The sequence below is a fragment of the Beta vulgaris genome, chromosome 8, assembly GCF_026745355.1.
Source record: "Beta vulgaris subsp. vulgaris cultivar EL10 chromosome 8, EL10.2, whole genome shotgun sequence".
Classification (NCBI taxonomy): Eukaryota; Viridiplantae; Streptophyta; class Magnoliopsida; order Caryophyllales; family Amaranthaceae; genus Beta; species Beta vulgaris.
In genome coordinates this window covers 51,974,560-51,980,840 of record NC_079209.1, presented here as the reverse complement: position 1 = coordinate 51,980,840, position 6,281 = coordinate 51,974,560, and the positions used below count along the sequence as shown (strand labels likewise).

General features: G+C 34.6%; 1 long non-coding RNA gene across 11 annotated transcripts; it reads left to right on the top strand.

Moving 5' to 3' along the window:
* LOC104901725 (uncharacterized) lies at nt 1–5,270 on the top strand. 11 transcript variants are annotated; one of them, XR_008967285.1, is made up of 5 exons: nt 3–445; nt 938–1,077; nt 2,038–2,103; nt 2,195–2,259; nt 3,358–5,270. It is a non-coding gene; the product is annotated as an uncharacterized LOC104901725 (long non-coding RNA). The 11 variants fall into 11 exon arrangements; XR_008967284.1 differs by having other exon boundaries at nt 2,038–2,106; XR_008967287.1 differs by having other exon boundaries at nt 4–445; nt 2,195–2,246.
* Nucleotides 5,271–6,281: the final 1,011 nt, after the last annotated feature.

Here is a 6,281-nt window from a genome sequence, read left to right as displayed (position 1 = left end):
AGTTTTAGATTATTTATGACAGTGTTGGATCCCCTCGTGAAATTTTCCGGTGGAACACATAAATCATTCCAAATACTTTAACTCGGCGATTTATGTTTTTTCTCCTTCATCATCTCTTCTCTGTCCTATTTCCTTACTGCCTACTTTCTTAAAGCTCCATTAATGGAGTTCAAGCAAATTCCTCTCGCAGCCACTACAAATTTCGTCTCAAATCTTCTCGTTTATCATCTGTAATCAACATACTGTTGATTTACTTTCTTTAATTGGTGTAATCGTGATTGCAATCATCGTTTTCCGATCGAGAACTTATAACCTAATTTCTCGTTTTTCATCAAATTTTGGCTGAATTACTACTCGTATTCATTTGAGTTGCCGGAATTAAGATGGCTATTTCGAGTAATTGAAGTTCTTACTCATTGACGAGGTTCAATCGAACTCTTTTGCTGTAAGTTATCTCTGAGAAATTATTCTGTTATGCACATAAATTTTTGTTCTCAATTATATTCCTCTTTCTTGCGGATAGCGGCTTCATTTCCTTGCTTTCGCCTTGATTTTTCATATTACTAAACCTAATTTTTGTTGTTGTTGACGAATCATCCATATCACTGCATGAATTGTGAAACTCACTGATTCGAAATTATCTCTCCTAATTCTGAGAATTATTTGTTGACTAAGTAATTTCGCATACCTTTCGATTGATTTAGGCATTTAAATTTACTCTCATGCGCTCGACTTGTCATTCTTTGAAATTTGATGTTTAATGATGCTCGATTGTATGAATCAATTTGATTTTGATCACAATAGTTCTATATGCGATTTTTGCTAAATACTAGGCGTAATTATATGCAATTTTGAGTAATTACAATTAGTTGCAGAGAATCAGGGGAGTAACATGTGGTTTTGAAGATTTTGCTGTTTTTGTGTTAATGGTATATAGGTGAATCGTGAACATATGTGAAACAAGCGCAAAACGAAGAGGGGGTTACTTTACTGTACCTGGTGTTTGAGTGCATGCTTGAGAAGATACATTCGTACATTTCGTAATATCATGATAGCGTCCCTCCTCACATTGTCAAGGTATACTGTACGTCAGAGAAATGCATTTCCTAGTTCAACCAATTATGCTGTTGAATCACTGAATGAGTGAATGGTATTTGATTGAGAATTCTTTGCTGCTTGTGGGTTATTGCAGACTAATGTACCAACTGCTTGAAGCTATTTCATCTTGCAAAGTAATGTTGCTGCATTTGGTGTTTGTTCAGGCTTTACGAGATGAATTTCTTTGTGATTTATAGTTTAGGACAACACTAATTTACTACTAGGGGATGAAGTTCAAACTAATTCAGTTTTGTTTTGCTATCTAATAGAGTATTTTTTGTATATTGTGTTTGTTCAAACATATTCTAAAAAAGATAAAGCCTAAAAAGATATCATTTGCCAAAACAGATTCCAAATGTAACTTAGCTTAAAATTAACAAAGGCACGTGAACCAAGTCACGGACCAACTACTTCTTATACTCGAATTCGAGACACACCCCTACAATTGTGGTTTGTGATTTATTTAGTCTATTACACAACTGTAAGAAGGATTCGCAGGGTGAGCTGATAGTAACTGTGTGCAATATCCCATCTCACAAACCAAAAGTTGCTTTTGTTTGCTACTCTAGTTCTTGGAGAGCTTGGTGCTCATGTTACCTTGATTGAACAAAGGGGCCGTGACATAGGTGCATTTGTTGTTCGTCGGATAATACAATACAAAAGCAACTTTGCTTTTATTTCTCAACCCAATTTACCTTTTATGTTGTTTGTTACTTCCTATAAACCCTCTTGTTATGTGTCCTTTTTCATTTGAAAGATTTAGTGGTTTTGTTGTTGGAATTGGATATGTATATTGTTATGCTTAAAGTAATCTATCAAGATATTTATTGGGTGCTGACCTATTTTCTGGAGAGTATCCAACTGTTTGGTGTTTTGCTTATTAGTTTGTGTTTCTAAATTGGTTAATTTTGAGCCATTTGAAGTACTTATGTGTGGCAGGCTGGTGCAACCTGGAGTAACCGATAGCTCGTAACTAGAATGGGGAAGAACAGTGATAGTGTTCAGGTGGTGAGAAAAGCTATCCTATTGAAGCTTATGGATGTTATCACAACTTTATTGGTTCTATTCTAGCTGACTTGTTGCATTATAATCACAGGCCTTATACATCCCAGAATTCTTAGCTGGAGCTCAGCATTGGCATTTTTGAAGTATATCATGAGAGTATTAACTGTTTTGATTGACATCTTTGAACATTGGCTCTGAAGTTAAATTTTTCTATCTTTATATATGTTTTTCAATGTCTGAAAGTCGTGCACTTTGTGTTTAAATAGATGTCGTTTCTGGATGAGATTTCTGAACTCTGATCATCTCAAAGACTCTCATGCCTGAATTTATCCTATTAGAAACAGAACATGCTTAACCTCTGTCAATGAAGTGTAGGGATGGAGAAAAATGCTGTTTTAATATGGGAGTCAGCTAGAAACTGGAAAGTGGGCCTAATTGATATGCCCTGGTTCTGGTATAAGGCAGATAATGATGAGAGATTGAAGCAATTTTGCTTCTACCCATGTTTCATTGACACGTATATCTTTATATGTAGATTTTTATGTTCTATGCATGTATAGACATTTCAAGGGTGCTTTTGCATATCTGGAATTCATCTACACTCTTCTTGCTTGCTTATTAGAGTATACGCTGTCCATAGCTCAATTTACTATTAGCGTCCACAATTGATTGATTAAAGCTGAAAATAGAAGAAAAGGCACCAGAATCTCTTTGCCATATTATTTCAGCAAAAACATAAGGTGATTCTTTTGGGGGGTTTTTTAGAACAGGGAAGAAATTTTAGAAGTTGTCTCTATCACGCGCTTGTGACTTTGTGTTCTAGTTTATTTTTAACGATGAACTTCCTAAGTACATTTGTCAATACAGGCTAGCAAATTTATCGGATCATTTCAGTTTTAAGCTTTGTGTTTAGCGGAGAAACCAATGATCAAGTAACGAACTAGAACATGATTATGAGGATGATAAATTTACAGAATGTAATAGAGTGGAAAGTGGGAGAATATATGTTAGTATAAGCTGGTGTTGTGCTTGGTTATATATACTTGCTTGTTCTCCGCTTGCTTTGCCTTGACTATCCAATGAGTAATGACTATAAATGTTGGTCATCTAACTCTTCTTAATATTCCTATCTCTGTTTCTAAGCAAACTATAGGGAAGTGGGGGGACTCGGGAGTAGTTTGTATCAAATTTTAAAAGTTAATACAACCATCATATGTTGGTCTTTAATCCAGAGTACATCTTTACATTGTGCAGTAAATCTACTAGGAGACCCACTGTACAAGGACCCGAGTAGTAACAAGAAGAACAGGCAGAGTTATGTTGATAATCCCCAAAGGGGTGAAAGGTTCACAGCATTAGAGAAGCTGCTCTCTCCAATTACAACCACCAAATAATTCTCAATACTCTTTACTTCTACTCTATTCTTCTATTTATAATAAAAGCTACTGGCCAAAAGATGCCTTTCTTCTCTCTAGATATACTAGATAGTTTTCTGTCATTTTCTTTCCTATAACAGATTTCCTATGAGTCATCATAACTAACTCAAGACAGAATAATATGATTCGTCATAACTAACTTCATATGGAATAATTAAGGAAGAATTACTTTGCTGCCCTTGCTCTCCTACTGTGGGTGAAACGAATAGGTGGGTGTGTTGCACATTGAGATACTAATTTAGTGGTAAGTGGACAGTTAAAAGTACCTACAACATGTTTCAATATATTGCGCCATGGGGAAGGTTAAGGGTGTTATTTGTCTTTCTTATGCTTGTTATGGGTGATCATCATAGAAATTTTTTTGCATTATATTTGTTGAGCAAGTTATCTTTTAGGAAAAATTGACAATAGAGGTCTGAACTTTGGGTAATAATTTTTAAAAGGTCTGAACTATTGATTAACCTGTGTAGGTCCCAACTTTAGGGGGTCTTAACTTTTAGCGGGCATCGACGACTTAAAACTGAAGATTTTTTTTAAAATCTCACCTAGCTCCTACATCCCTCCCTCAATTAACCCTTCTGAAGTGATCCAAGTTTTACAAGTGATGAAATATTAAGCTAGTTTTAAGTCACTAAGGCCCGCTAAAAGTTAAGACCCCCTAAAGTTGGGACCTACACAGGTTAATCAATAGTTCAGACCTTTTAAAAATTATCACCCAAAGTTCAGACTTCTATTGTCAATTTTTCCTATCTTTTATAAGTTATAACTTAGGTCTTGAGGACACTAGTCCATTTTCACTTAGGGACAGATAGACGGTAGACTGATTCCACTTCTTCGCACAGGCCCTGGGTGTGTGTAAATCACGTAATTGATAATGTTGTCTTTGGATGAATAAAATGGGTTTCCCACTCATTTTTGATCTCTTTTACCCCTGTTTTGTGCTACAAATCTCATGCTCTCATTTCGTCGTTTTTTTCCCTTTTTCTTTTCTATATCATTAGGTCTCTATCAAATTTGGAACGAGGGTTGATGACCTGCTTGTGGAGGGCGCAGCAGTCAAAGGAGTTGAGGGATGATGCAGTTGCTCTGGTTCCTGTGCAGACAGTCACGGACTTTCTAGATGATCATCGGACATCAGGTAGAAGATTTAGTGACTAATTTGCAAACTTCATGTTTGTTGCCTTGTCAATCCACTATCATAAAACTCCTTGCATCTCCTTAGCTACGTGTTTGCCACAATCAAGCTATCGCTTAGGAGTTAAGGCTGCAAAACTCATTGAGTTATTTCCTACTCACATAACTTATAACTAAGGCTCTACAGGGTTCCATCTTGATGTTTGAGAAACAGGTTTATTGCTTCACAATCAATTTGGATTTAGTTCTCATTTTGAGCTAACTATCAAACAAAACTTAACTTCTTTAAATTATCTATTTCAGCTCCCATGATTTATCTCAAAAGAGACCATTGTTCAAAAGATTTTGTTTTTATTTATAATTCGTAAGATCATGAGAGGAAGTGTTTAATGAGTGTTGCAGGCAAAATGAAGTTGGTAGATAAGTGTGGAGATAGGTTACAATCTTCATGTCTGCTCAATGTTTTCTCTGTATAAATGTATTACAAAGAAAATAATGTAAGCCGAAATTGTAATATATTGTATATCTTTGAAGAAGATATTGTATATTTTTATTCAGAGTTGTAGAAAATTTAATAGAAAGAAGACACTTGTATAATTTTAAAATTGTATAAATATTTTATTCAACTCCGCGTAAGTGGACGCCCTAAGCTTGATTAGAGGAGGATTGCGAAAGGTGACAACCTGTGTAAAACTTAGGCACATGTATGAGCTGATGAGCATGAGCTATCATATTCATGAGGAATGCCATACTCAATGACAAATGCTCAGCCCCATGGGTGTAGTGGTCGGTATGAAACCGAGTTGGTGATTATAAAAGATTAGATATGCTATGTAGTTGAGCTATATAGAAAGAGCGATATAATTATGAGAATAATGATCATATGTTTTTTTTTTTATCCATATGAGTCATGAAGGCAGTAAAAACTACAAAGAAGGGAAGGGGGATTTGAACCTATGATCTATCGTTCACAGTACCTTAATATTAACCACTTGATCAAGACACATAGAATAATGATTGTATGTGATAGAGGCTCTGTGTATTGTTAATGCTTGTGGACCTTAATTAGGTGCAAAAAAAGCTCTTATAAGTCAAGTTTGGGAGGATTTAGATGGGGTTCAAAGGATCTCCATACATAGAAAAGCTATGGCAGTTTTGGATACCGGAGTAGAAATGAAGGAAAAGAGACCAATCTTGATTTTTATTATATAAAAATTTAATTTTTTTTTGAAAGGAATATAAAAAATTATTAAGAATAACTATGTTTCAATGTTAAAACATATAAAGTATGATGATTAGGATAATATGACTAAAAATAAAATCAACCTTAAATTTATTGGTTCACATGAACATGAGGAAAAAAAAGGTAGTTCTATAATATTTCCTTTGTATTTCTTTTGTTGTTGCACCATTTGCTATTTTGAACCATTTTCTTTAAGTTACATCATTTTTATTTTTTAACAAAATTTTTGATGTTATTTTACCTTTTTACCCCCCACTATTATTTCTATTTCCCTGATGATAAAACTAAGTAGACCGTCAAATGGGTTCAATTTCCTTCTCTTCTCTTAAAATTTGTGAAAGAAAAAAATGGTGCACTTAAAAACA